Below are 13,967 nucleotides of genomic sequence, written 5' to 3'. Positions count from 1 at the left end.
GCGGTGAAACTGAGTGACGCTGTGGTGATGCTGAGTGATGTTCTGGTAGTGCTGAGTGATGCTGTTGTGATGCTGTTGTGGCGCTGAGTGATGCTGTTGTGGCACTGAGTGATGCTGTAGTAGTGCGGAGTTATGCTTTGGTGGCGTTGAGTGATGCTGTGGTTGTGCTGAGTGATGCTGTGGTGGCGCTGATTGACGCTGAGGTTGCACCGAGTGATGGAGTGATGCTGTTATGGCGCTCATTGATGCTGTGGTAAGGCAGAGGGATGCTGAGTGATGCTGTGGTGATGCTGAGTGATGCTGTGGTAACACTAGTCCTATAAAGACTCGGAGCTTTGTCGTAACAAAAGACCTGATGGAATTTCTAAAGGTAGCCCTGTCTCTATCCTCTGCACTCTAGTGACTGATTCTCCAACCTCCAGCTACAGGAATGCAGGCAACACACTTTCACTGTCTGGACGAACAGTACCCACCCTCCACCTTGTGCTATGTCAGGCCAGGGCATCCAAAATAAATACCACTGTCCACCATTACTCTGGCTCACACACACATACACTTCACTTGAATTACACACACAACTACACATGCATACATACTCACATGTACAAGGGATGCCAGTGCGAGGTTCTAAGCATACATACACGTAATACCAGAACAAAATAGTCTAAAAGGTCTCATTCCCTATGACACAGGCAAAAAAGTCTGGCCACACTACTAATCATGTCTATAAATATGGCATGATGGCTCCACCGCTTTTTGCCTTACGCCCAGGACAGAGAGCGTTGTCCACTCCCCATAAAAAGGACACCCTTTGTGCATCCCTCATGGTCATTGGACAGGTTCAGTTCCTCACATCAGGGATAGGCCTCTGGACTCTGCACACGCGCTTAGATTAGAAATACCAGAGCCAAGATAAATGTAGAATAACGGATATTCATGCAAACGTACAAATCGGCATCGGAGAATGACCGTATATCATGCCCGAGACAATCCTGTCCCAAGAGGAATGTTTACTAATTTTCCAATTCTCAACATCCATATCCCTGATAGTGTTGTAAAATCAATTAAAACATTCCTGCCCAAAGAAAGACAGAAACCACAGTCATGAAAGTGCTTGACAATAGTTTGTTAAGTAGACTCCGCAAGAAAATATCACGAAGTACTGCCAAATATTTAGAAAACTTGTTAAATCATTAACGCATTCTGAAATCCTACCCGAGTTTCCAAAATATAACCATATCAACAAACTGTGATTTTGTATGCTGTGCTCCGCTCTGTGATTTTGTGTGCTGTGCTCTGTGATGTAGTGTGCTGCAAAGAAAGCACTGAGTACCAAGAGTGTGTGTTGCAATGCCCGAACTTGAATTGCAAGCTAGCGCCTTACAAGCTGCGTATTGCTAAAGTGGCCAACTTCACAAACCAAGAAGCAAGGTGACATCAGGTGACCACGGTACATACCTTTAGATGAACACTGAAGAGCTGCTGCTATGCCAGTGGAGGCATCAAGCATTGCTCCACTGACAGAAGCTGGGAAGTAAAGTCTGTCACCCTGGAGAGTCTATTGTCCGAGGCCATCTCTACCAGAGTCCAGTTCACGGCCAGAGCGGCCCGGCAGGTGCGATGCAATCGGCTGAGCAGAGCAGCGAGTGTGCAGTAGGCTGCACCTCGCAGTTGTCCTGGAGCTGCACTGCTGCTCTAGGTCGCTCCCTTTGCTGATAACCCTGTCGCCCGTGTCACAGGCCTCGCGTGATGTGTTACCTCCACCTTGATCCTTGTGAGGTGTACCTCCACCATCTAGTGCCACCGCAGGCACACTTGAGCCTTCGGGGCACAGGCCCCTCTTTAGCTGTAAATGCCTCAGGGTTTTTTAGGGCCACCGTTTGGTGAGAGATAGAGGTCAGCAGAGGCCCCTGTCTAACCATGGGGTGGATTTCATGAGCGCTTAAGACCGGGCCCTTCATCCACTGCTCGAGGCTGGTTTGCGCCTCAGAAAACCAAAAAAATCATTGAGTCGAAAAGTATACTGTATTAGTGCACGGACAATGGCACTGCGATCCGGCGGAGGAAAGCCAAGTGAATGCAAATATGTGCGGGCTAGTCCTGGCGCACAGGTGCTGGGGCCCGTCCAGAAGCACACAATTGTTTATTTAATGAGTCATGTACAGTCCACATGAAATAATATGGCATGGTATCTTCTGTGACCGGAGCCGCTGTCACTGCAAGATTAATGCAAGCTCCGACTGTCGGAGAAACACTTGGGGACTCGCTTTACCTACAACCGTGGCGGTGTTCACGTAAAAAGGCTGCCTTTTCAATGCTGGCTAACATTTTCAGAATTGGGTGCCGGCTCTGGGTCCGCTGAAGGAAGGAAACCCGAGAAAGCCTGCATGTGAAAACGAGACAGTGCATCAGCAGCCTGATTCAACACCCCTGGGACATGTTTAGCTCTGAATATCACGTTCAGTTGCATACAGAGTAGGACAATTTCCTTAAGCAGCCTCAAAATCAATTTACAACGGGCTGCCTGACTATTGATGCATTCTACCACGGTCATATTGTCGGACCAGAACACAACAGAATGATCTCTGAACCCTTCCGGCCAGGTTCTCAGGGCCACCAGAATGGGAAAAAGTTCCAGGAAGGCAATATTACTCGTCAGCCCTTTTTCGTGCCACCATAGGGGCCACCTTTGTGCCGACCATTTTGTGCCGAAAATGGCGCCAAAGCCTATGCTTCCTGCTGAATCTGTCCATAGCCCAAGCTCTTCGGAGGACACGGCTGGCTTGTTCCAGACGACTCGGCCATTGAAGTCCGCCAGAAATGCTAACCAAATCCGCATGTCCTGGCGAACCTCGGCCGATAACCTCGTGCGATGATGACCCTCTTTTAGGCCAACCATCGCTTGAGCAATTGAGCGGGAAAAGGGGCGAGCCATTGGGATCACCCTCAAGGCAAAGTTCAACTTTCCCACTAATTGTTGCAACTGATGTAGCGTAACCTTGGATACATGTAAACATACTTGGAGGGCTGCCCTGAATTTCAAGATTTTGCTAGCTGGTAAACGGAAACACCCCTCCCTTGAGTCCAACTCGATCCCCAAAAACTCGAGGCAAGTCGTGGGACCCATGGTTTTACCCGGTGCCAATGGTACGCCAAAATGACCCATCAACACACAGAATTCAGCTAAGGCCTGGGCACATGCGGGATTTCCGGCGGGGCCAAGGAACAAAAAGTCGTCAAGGTAATGCATTACATTTCGGTAACCCGTTTTCGTAGTGAACACCCATTGCAGGAAAGTACTGAATTGCTCAAAGTAAGCACATGATATAGAGCATCCCATTGGCATACACCTATCCATGTAGAATGACCCCTGGAACCCGAATCCTAGCAGACGCTGATCGTCTGGGTGTACCGGGAGCAACCGGAACGCTGACTCGATGTCTGATTTCGCCATCAGCGTCCCGGGCCCCAGGCGATTCAAGATGGCTACTGCCTCATCAAACGATGCGTATCGCACCGAACAAACTTCTGGATCAATTGCTTCGTTCACCGAAAGCCCATGTGGAGCAGACAGATTATGGATCAAACGGAACTCACCTGGGTCCTTCTTGGGGACCACCCCTAACGGAGAACAAACGAAATCTGGTACCGGGGGTACACTAAACGGGCCGGCGACCCGACCCCGGCTAACCTCTTTCTGGATTTTTTCTTGCACTACAGATGTATGTTGGAAAACGGAAAGTTGGTTTTTGCACATCCCTACACCCTGAAAGTCCCCCACCGGGATGCGGAAACCATGTGTAAAACCGTTCCGCAGCACCCCGGCAGAAGTCCGATCCGGGTAGTTGCTGAGCCAGGGAATCATTGTCAGGGTATCAATCGGGGTTGGTAAAGGCGCCCCTCGGCCTAGCTTAGACCTGTTTGGCGCCTCCCTTACCCCCATTCTCACTCGATCTGGCTCTGCACGATGACTCAGGATGGGATGATCCACACGTACTACATTCGTGTTTGAATTTACACGACCCCGGAGGCCTGGTACACTTCCCCTTGTTGAAATTAAAACAGAAACCCTTTCTCCCTGTATTGCCCGCGGGCCTCGACTGGTCGTCGGTGCTCGTACTTGGTCGAAAGGGTGTCCCCACATTTTGGCGGGAGTAGTCAACAACATTGCTCCCGACCAATGGCATTCTTAACATCCCCGATTCCTTCATCTTATCCCATGTTAGAGAATCGTAACAATCCCAAGTCAAACTCTTGTTATGTTCCTTTTCTTTCCTGAACAGATTGTCGTAACAAAACCAATGGTTACCCTGATACGTTGTCGAGTAACCCATAATCCGTGATTGATAAACGGGAAACTCAGGGAGCAACTCGGGCTTACGTTCCCCCAAAATCGATGTAAAAATACCCCATGCATTGCCCCAATTGCCAATGTTCTCATTTACCTTAAAGGCGGCCATCTTTGCGCGCCAAACACTCGGATGCATTAAGTCCTTCTGACTTTTCACATGCTCCACATCGTAATGATCAACAAGCAAGGAAAAAATATTCACGTATTCCCCTGCCCAGATCTTTTCCTTTATGGCTAAAGGCACATGTTGTCCCAATCTCTCTCTACGAGAGGGTGCTGACTCGTCCCTTGCAATCGGCAATGGCCGCTTACCTGAACTGGACGCAGCTTCTGCCGCTTGCGGCTTGTCTATCCCCGCCAATGGCGCAGCCACTCTAGCTGCCTCTCTCTTCTCACGAAGCCCTTTTATCAGCGCCTGTGCCTCGGCAGTCGTGGCGCCATCACTACTATCCCCCAACCAAGCTGCTAGCTGTGCCGCCAGCTCGGGGGCATGTCATCCTTGGGTGACGGGGTGACGACAACGGGGATTGGAATTCCCTCCATTGGAACTGGGGTCGGCGCCTCGAGCGGTGCGGAGGGAACCGGGGCGTCTCCACCGGCTGGAACCCTTTTCGGTCTCTTAGGTCTACCCCCAGCCGGCGCCGGGCCCGAACCCTCCTCCCCGTCTTGCTCCGCCAACCGTTTCTTTATCTCGGACACTTCCTTGCAAAGGTTCCGCACCATCTGGTCGGTCGACATTTTCTTCAGGACTTTCTTCGGCATCTCTCCGAGGAAGTATCTGGAAGACAAAGAAAAAGATCAAAACGCTCAAAATTGGCTCTTCGTTCTGTCCCGAGCTCACGTGTAGCGAGGAGGTGCAGCTTCGGAGCACAAGAACAAGAGGACGTCTTCTGGTCTTGCGTCTCTTTTTATCCGTCTTCAGGGCGGGCGTAAACCCGCCCCTGCCCGTCCCGTGGGCGGGGCTGGTTACGTCGGTGTCTAGGCCAGCCCACTCTAGAGCGGGAAAAAGCGCGCCCCGGCTACGCCGCTTCGGGCATACCAGCCGAGACGCGCCTCCCGCCAAAAAATGGCTTCCCGGGGGGATCGAGGCACTCCGCCATACGTTCGGGGGGACCGAGTGGTCGCCCCTTTCCATAACACAGCAAAAGTTAAGGGTAGAAAAGTGGGCTTGCCGTCAAGACGCATCTGACCCGGACATTACTGCCCTCATGCAACTGGGATATCCCCTTCACAGGATGGACAGACCACAGGGTAGAGGAGGGGGCTTAGGTATTCTTCTTAAAAACCACTATCATTGTAGGATCAGCCCGACCACGATATCTAATTGCGAAAGCATGCATTTCTCCTTGGATTTTGAACCCACCGTCACTTTCTCTGGCATCCTTATTTATCGTCCCCCCAATCAAATGGGAGAGTTTCTTGACTCACTCCACTCTAGAGTAGCAGAATTAGTGGTCGCACAACCTCATTTCTCCCTATTAGGAGATATCAATATCCGTTAGGATGACCCCAGCAACTCGGTGGCCAGATCTCTGGTAGAGGATCTGGCGGCCCTTCAAATCACACAGAAAGGTTTTCAACCCACTCATGAAAAAGGTCATCTTTTAGACTTAGGTATTCAGCAATGACCAAAGACTAGAGGTAGGGACGCCTCTGCCCCTCGCCTGGACAGACCACTATCTGATCCCGATACAGTGGACACCAGTTATCTCAGCCCCAATCCTCCCTCGCACTACTTTGCAGGGGAGAGAATGGTCCAAAATCTCCATTGACCGGTGGACTAAATCCTTGTCCCCCGCTCCCCTCCAAATTGAAACAGACCCTACGTCTCTCTATGACAACTACACCAACTGGCTGCGTACAGCATTGGATTCTGTCGCACCCCTGAGAGATCTTAAAGAAAAAACAAGAGGGCAGAGACTCACCATGGTATGCCCCCCAACTCAAAGAGTTGAAAAGAGTCTGTAGGAAATTGGAACGAACTTGGAGGGTCTCCCGCATCAATCTAGATAAATCTAACCATCAAGAGGCAATTAAAAAATATAAAGCGGAAATCAGAAATACAAAAGCCTCTTATCTCAAAAGCAAAATCACCAGTGCTTCTAACTCTCCATGTGAAATTTTTAAAATTGCAAAATTTCTCATTGATACCCCGACTATTCCCCTTGATCCTAACAAAACCCAGACATGGTGTGACAGCCAGGCGGAATATTTTTATAAGAAAATACAGAACATCACTTCCACGTTTCCATCTCCCACTGTGGTCGCTGACAACAGAACTATCCCACTGTATTCTACGCCTCAAACATTGGATGAGTTCCCTTTGCTTAATGAGGACTCACTTGTTATCCTAATGCAGAAGGTCAAATCTGAGTCACCTACTGATCCTGCCCCCCTGCCATCTAACTAAGATCATAGACACTATTAGGCCTGTTATCCTTTTTTAAGTTCAAGAAATTTTTTATTAGGTAATAATCAAGAGAAAAAATCAGGTGTCAAAACAAGGTACAATGGGGTATCAGCTTAAAGACTCTAAGCAGAATAGAATAATCATACAAATGCAAGCTGTAAAAAAAGAAAGAAATCTGGGTACAAGAGAAAAGAAAAGGAAAGGAGAAAACATCTTAAGCATAAAATATGAGAAGCATGAGAACATTGGAAAGAATTAAAAAAGTGGTACAATGGAGGATATGTGGAATGTATCGAGCTATTAAGGGGGTTTGGGTACTTACTGTTGTGGAGGCGGAGGGTGAAACAAGCGTTTACTACAAGAGTCCAAGTAAAGCGTGACGGGAGTCCATAAGTCCATGCGTTTAGTAGCCATGCTTGCCGGAAAGACATGAGCAGTGTCCAGTCTATGGTTGTGGCAAACATTAAACCACCACGCCTTGAAAGAAATTTTGGAAAAATCCTTCCAGTTGACCGTTATTTGTTGAAAGGCAGCGGCAAGCAGTAGGTCAACAATCTGGGGTTTTAGATCAACGTTGTCCCAACAAGGGGAAAGGCTGCCCATAAAAACATGTGTGTGAGAATAAGGGATAGAAGTGTGGAAAATTAAATTAATTTGAGCCCAAACCTGTAACCAAAAACTGCGAACATGGGTGCATGAAAACAGCATATGAAATAAGTTAGCTTGTGGTGAGGAGCAGGACCAGCATGTGTGGGGGGTGTTAGAAAAGCGTTTATGAAGGTCGAAGGGTGTGAAATGGAGTCTATTGTAAATGAAAAATAGAGTCTGCGTGAGGGTTGATGCTCTCGAGGACTTGCAAAGCTTGGTCCAGATTTTGTCCCAGAGGGTAACTGACCAGGAGACAGATAAATCATGCTCCCAGGAGTCTTCCACCTTAGATTTAGGTCTTGGAGTCTCACCAGTGTGAAGATATTTATAAATGGCAGCAGTCTTTGGGGTGGTACGTAAGATAGAATGGAGGGAGGAGGCGAGGGTGGATGAAGCAGGGGAGGGGCAGGGTTGAGAAAGGCCATTGTATGTTGTTAATACTGTAGTTTTAAGCAAGTGATATTTGCGAGCGAATGAAATGGGTAAGTCATAGAGGGCGCGAAGGGTGTCAAAAGATAAAAAAGAGGAGTAAGAAAAGAGTTGGGAAACCCACTGCAGACCACGGGTGTGCTAAGATTTCCAAAAAAAGGGTCTGTTGCGGATAAGTAAGGAAGTGTTATGCCATATGGGGGAGGAGAGGAAATCAGCAGTGGTTGTGGGAGGTGAGTGAGTAGAAGATAGGAGTAATTTAGTAGTGAACTTATGAATCGGAGTAGGAATAGAGGCAGGTTTGCGAGAAAAGGAAAGGTATTCAGCAAAGGAGAAAGGGGAAAGAAGGAGGCGCTCGAGTTTAGTCCATAGGGGAGATGGGGTATCAGGGTCTTGTAACCAAAAAGAGGCTTGCCGCAATTGGAACGCCTTATGGTAAGCCGGGAAGTCAGGAAAGTTAGCTCCACCTTCTGATTTAGGACGAATCAAACGTGCTAGAGACATTCGTGGTTTCTTTTTATGCCAAAGAAAGGACATTAGAGTGGAATTGATTTGTTTGAAAAATTTGGAGGGGATAGGGACCGGAATATTGGAGAGGGTGTAAAGGACAATGGGGGATAACATCATTTTAATAGTGTCAAGGTGACCCCACCAATATAGGTAAAGAGGATGCCACTTGGAAGTAAGATCCGTTAGTTTTTGAATGCATTTGGACATACACAAGGAGACAGTGTCAGGGATGGTGGGGGTTATGTGCATTCCAAGGTACTTAATATTGGAGGGTTGCCATGTAAAGTGAGATGCAGCAAAATCGGGTTTGAATGTGAATTTAGTTAAGGGGAGGATCTCGCATTTATCGTTATTGAGTTTGTAGCCAGATATTTGGGAGTATGCGTGGACTTCAGTGAGAAAGGCGGGAAGGGAAACAGAGGGGTTGGAAATACATAACAAAATGTCATCCGCATAGGCGGCTAGTTTGATGTGGGAATCTGATAGTTGGAAACCTTGGATGGAGGGATTTTGACGGAGCTTGGAGAGGAAGAGTTCTAAGGCCAAATTAAAGAGAAAGGGGGATAGGGGACATCCTTGGCGGACACCTCTTTTTAAGTCAAAAAAAGAGGATATTTGACCATTAGCACAGACTGCTGCACGTGGGTTGGAATAGAGTAACGAGATTAAGGATATAAAAACGGGGCCGAAACCAAACCAATGAAATAGATAAGTCCATTCGACCCTATCAAATGCTTTTTCAGCATCCAGGGCAATAGCCGCAAGGGGATGGGGTAAAAGGCGAGATTTAGAGAGAATGTTGAAGAGGAGTCTGGTGTTATCCGTGATAAAGCGACCCTTGACAAAGCCCGACTGTTCCTCGTCCAAGAGATCTGGAAGAAGAAGGTCGAGGCGTGCTGCAAGAGATTTTGCAAATATTTTATAGTCAATGTTGACCAAAGAAATTGGCCTATAATTTTTGCAGTGTTGAGGATCCTTCCCCTCCTTGGGTATGAGGCAAATATGGGCATCTGAGAAAGAGCCTGAGGAGGAACCCAAGGAGAGGAAGGTGCCAATAAGGGAATGGAGTCTGGGGATGAGAAGCTTTGAAAAGTGGAGAAAAAATTCTACTGTGAAGCCATCCGGCCCAGGGGCTTTGTCCTTTTGGAGGGTTTGAAGTGCTTTGAGTAGTTCTTGTTGCGAGATATCAAGTTCTAAGTGAGAAAGGTCAAGTGGGAAGTGGGATGGTTTTTGAATAGTGGAGAAAAATGCGTCTAGAGAGTGAGAGGAAGGCTGAGTTTAAGAAGAGTATAGGGTCTTGTAGAAGGTAGAGAATTCAGTGAGGATGTCTGCATCTGTGTGTTTGAGATTCGAGTTGGCATCGTAGATGGATTCAATGTTTAATTTGTTGTGTTTAACCTTTAAATAATTAGCTAAGATCTTGCCAGCCTTATTTTTGCCCCCATAGAATTTGGCACTTGATTTTAATAAATACAAGGATGCATCGTCCGTAGATTTTTTGTTGAAGTTCATTTTAGCATTAACCAAAGCGGTTAAAGTGTGCTGTGAGCGAGAGGTAAAATAAGAATGCTCCAATTTCTTAATATCCAAAAGGATAGCCTTAGTGAAGTCGCGGGCAGCTCTGCGTTTTTTAGCAACAAAGCCAATGATGAAATCTCTTGCCGCTGCTTTAAAGGCATCCCAAATGGTGTGTTTGGGGACAGGGGAATTGTCGTTTAAGGAGAAAAATTCATGAGAGAAGGAAGTGAAGGAGGAGGTAAATTTAGGGTCTAGAAGGAGGGAGTTATTAAAACGCCAGCGTTTAGGCCCTACTGATTTGGGTAAGATGTCCAATTGAACTAATGTGGGGGCATGGTCAGAAAGTAAAATGGGGCTGATTTCTGCATGAGTAAGGGTTTGGACAATGTTGTGGGTAACAAAAATGTAGTCGATTCTGGGTTGGGAATGATGGCACGGAGAATAAAAAGTGAATTCCTGTAGTTCTGGGTTACAAAGACGCCAAGCGTCAGTAAGTTTATGTTGGGAAATAGTGTGACAAAAGGATTTATGAGATTTATTGGGGATGAAATGCGCCTTGGAGTTTCTATCCAGAAAGGGATCAAGGGGCTGATTGCAATCACCTGCTAATATAAAATTATCGTCAATAAATCTGGTAATGTGTTGAGAGAATGAATGCCAAAAAGTGGGATCACCAGTGGTGGGGGCGTAAACATTTAGAAGAGAAATTGGAACATTCTTGATAGAAAGTTTAGCATACGCCCATCGGCCATCCGCATCCGATTCCTGAGCGAGCAGGGAATGAGAGAGAGCTTTATGGCATAAAATAGCCACACCATTGCGTTTGCCATCCCCAGGGGAATAATAAACATCACCCACCCAGCTTCTTTTCAATTTAACAGATTCTTCAGCAGATAAATGGGTTTCTTGTAAAAAAGCAATGTCCACATTCAAACGGGAGAGGTGAGATAGAATTCTCTGCCGTTTGATGGGAGAGTTGATGCCCTTAACATTCCATGTAATTACTTTCAAAGACATATCACAGTAAAAATGAGGAAAGAATCAGAGGAGAAAGAAGAAGTATGAGGGAGACCCAGGGGGGTAGAAAAACCAAGGAAAATAGGAGAGTCGATAAAAGTTAATGCAGTAGAATAGTGAGCAAGAGGGTGCGAAAGGAGAAAGTAGGATGAGGAAAAGAAAAATAGAAGCAAGTGACACGAGAAATATAAGGAGGTAGTCCAATATAAAGTAAGAATGAAAAGAAGAAGTCGGTAATAGAGTAGTAGTCGAAAAACAAGAGAGGAAGACACCTGTGAAACAAGGGGAAATGATGAACTTGACAGTGAGATAAATACAAGAAGGAAAGCGAATAATCGGGAGGAGAGGGAGAACATACTTACGGAGGATAGAGATGGGGAGGATTGATCACCAGGGGGAGGATACGAGAGAGGACGGATGAGGGGGGAGCGCCAGGCAAAGGAAGCAAACGTCCAATGCAAACGAACCGGCAAGTCGGGGGAAGGACGCCATATACATTGTAAGACCTGCAAGGAAAAGGGAGGGAAAACAATAGTGAGTAAGACGAATGAAGGAATAGTGGTGAACATTACTTAACCAAACAACAGGGGGTACAAGTAAAATGGCGGAGAGTGAGGGGGAAAACATAAGAACTGAGGTCACTGAATAACATAAGAGAAACAAACAGTAATACAGTTAACAGTGCACAATAAACATGCAGATTAAGTGATTCATCAGTGCTGCGTCACGCAGGAATCATGGCGGGAAAGCTGATGAAGAGCCGGAGAAGTCCATGTCAGAAGCTTGAGTTGCGTTCAAAAAACTCCAGAGACGAACAGGATCCTCGTAGGTCGTTGTCTTGTTGTTGTAAGTCACTCGAAAGAGGCAAGGGTGAAAAAGTCCATATCTGGCTCCAATGGCACGAAGTTCTGGTCGCATATCCAGGAAGGCCTTTCGTCGGCTGGCTGTGGCTCTTGCATAATCTTGCGCAAAGAAAAGGTTGGAGCCTGACCATTGCAAACGAGGTGAGGCACGGGCCGCTGATATAACTTTAAGTAGGTCAGTATACTCTAGGAAGTACAGGATGACACCTCTTGGTCGTGAGGAGGGAGAGGAAGTGGCTGGAAGGCGACCTAACCTGTGTGCAGGCTGGATGTTGAGCGTTGTGTCTTCGGGCAGGTGAAGAAGCTTGGGTAGAAAAGATTTGAAAAAGGCAATAGGGTCGGACCCCTCACAATTCTCCGCCAGGCCGTAGAGTCGGAGGTTGTTGCGCCTGTTTCGGTTCTCCAATTCTTCAACTTGTTTTTGGAGAGATGAGATCTGAGATTGCATATTTGATACTTTAGAAGATGATTCTTGGAGAGATGTGAGTGACTGCTCTACAATGGTGACTCTGGCATCAATCTGAGACCAATTGTCAGTGAGAACCTGCAGTTTGGATTTAGTCTCTTCCATGAATGGCTTAAGGGCACAAATCTCTTCCAGTAATAACTCCATGGAGACAGCTGAGGAGGAGCCATTCGGTGACGGAGGGTCTTTTTTGAGGCGTTTCAAAGTCACTTTTCCTGGAGGTTGAACAGGTCGCTCCGTACTTGACTGTGACATCTGGGCGTCGAGGTCCTGGGAAGCCTCAAGGTGCGCCAATGCAGAAAAGACTTTCGAGTTTTTGATGAACACACAACGTGGAGGCTTGGAAGTGCGAGCAATTGCCCTACGTTCCATAAAAGTTATTGTAGAAATGAAGAAAGTCTGTTAATAGGCAGTGCTTGCTCGGTAATATTCCAAAATGAGGTTAGTGAGGCAGTGAGAGGAGAGAAATGCGCAATACGTAGGGCATATGAGGAGAGCTCAGTGACGCAAAATGGCCGCCGATATCAAACTAACTCAAAACGAAAATAGAGCTCACGGAAAGCAGCATTCCTCAAAAACATGCAGTGGTGTTACATAACTGAAGATAGAGGCTCACCAGGAACAGTTGGAGTAAGGTGAAGCTTCGTGGTAAACAGGCATGGTCTGCGAGCGGATGCTCCGTAGTGTGCGCTGTGAGAGGACAAAATGGCGGTCGCGGCAATCAGAGAGTCGCGTCCGCCAGAAAATTGAAGAAAATGGACATTCCGCCGCTCGGGTGCTGCAACATTTAAGAACACAATGTTGTCCCTGAATTCCGGTTAGGGAAAAAGAAGTTTGCAGGCGTCGGGAATTGAGGAAAAGCAGCGAAATCCCCTGCCGACCCAGAGCGCTCACATCAGAGCTGCCGTCCTCGCCGGGCGCCAAGCCACGCCCCCCAGGCCTGTTATCCTTAATATTTTAAACTCCTCTATCACTACAGGTATAGTTCCTATGGTGTGGAAATGCGCCCAAGTTAGAGCACTACTAAAAAAAAACACCTTGGACCCTGACAACATGGCCAACTATCGTCCAATTTCACTTCTCCCCTGGGTCAGTAAACTGTTGGAGAAACATGTCAATGCCACCATCACACAATATCTGGAAAACAACCTTCTGCTTCATGACTCCCAAGCAGGTTTCCGCCCCAAGTTAGGAACTGAAGCTGCTCTTCTGACGGCGACTGAGGTGGCAAGGAAACAGATGGACCAAGGCGGCACTGTAGCAATTATGTTGCTTGATCTCAGTGCCGCCTTCGACACTGTCAACACCAGCATTCTTCTCCACCGCCTACGCCAAATAGGAATCTCAGGGAGAGCCATACACTGGCTTCAATCCTTCCTGGAGAATCGTTCTTTTGAGGTAGTAGAGAGCAACACCCACTCAAAAATTTGGCCCCTTGATCGAGGTGTACCACAGGGCTCGTCCTTGAGCCCTACCCTTTTTAATGTTTACTTGCAACCTCTTGCTGACATTGTGCATTCGGTTGGTCTAGACATAGTAACCTACGCCGACGATACGCAACTGGTTGTATCAATGAACCAGCCCAACACCTCCCCCCCTAACCTCACTAAATGCTTGGTAGCAATACATCAGTGGATGACTTCCTCACACTTGAAGCTCAACGGTGAGAAAACGGAGCTTATGATCCTGGGCAATTCAGTCATCCCCAGTCCTATGTTAGAAAGGCCCCCATGCATGGGAAACCCACCCCAACCA

The 13,967-nt window shown here is 47.3% G+C and overlaps 1 pseudogene; it reads right to left on the bottom strand.

The window, feature by feature from the left end:
* Window positions 1–1,485: 1,485 nt before the first annotated feature.
* Window positions 1,486–12,467, bottom strand: LOC147729823 (leukemia-associated protein 7-like; annotated as a pseudogene).
* Window positions 12,468–13,967: the final 1,500 nt, after the last annotated feature.

The sequence above is a fragment of the Lissotriton vulgaris genome, chromosome 2_1 (assembly GCF_964263255.1).
Source record: "Lissotriton vulgaris chromosome 2_1, aLisVul1.2, whole genome shotgun sequence".
NCBI classification, from domain to species: Eukaryota; Metazoa; Chordata; class Amphibia; order Caudata; family Salamandridae; genus Lissotriton; species Lissotriton vulgaris.
The sequence above is the reverse complement of the archived record's forward strand: the minus strand, read 5'-3'. Positions and strand labels throughout refer to the sequence as shown.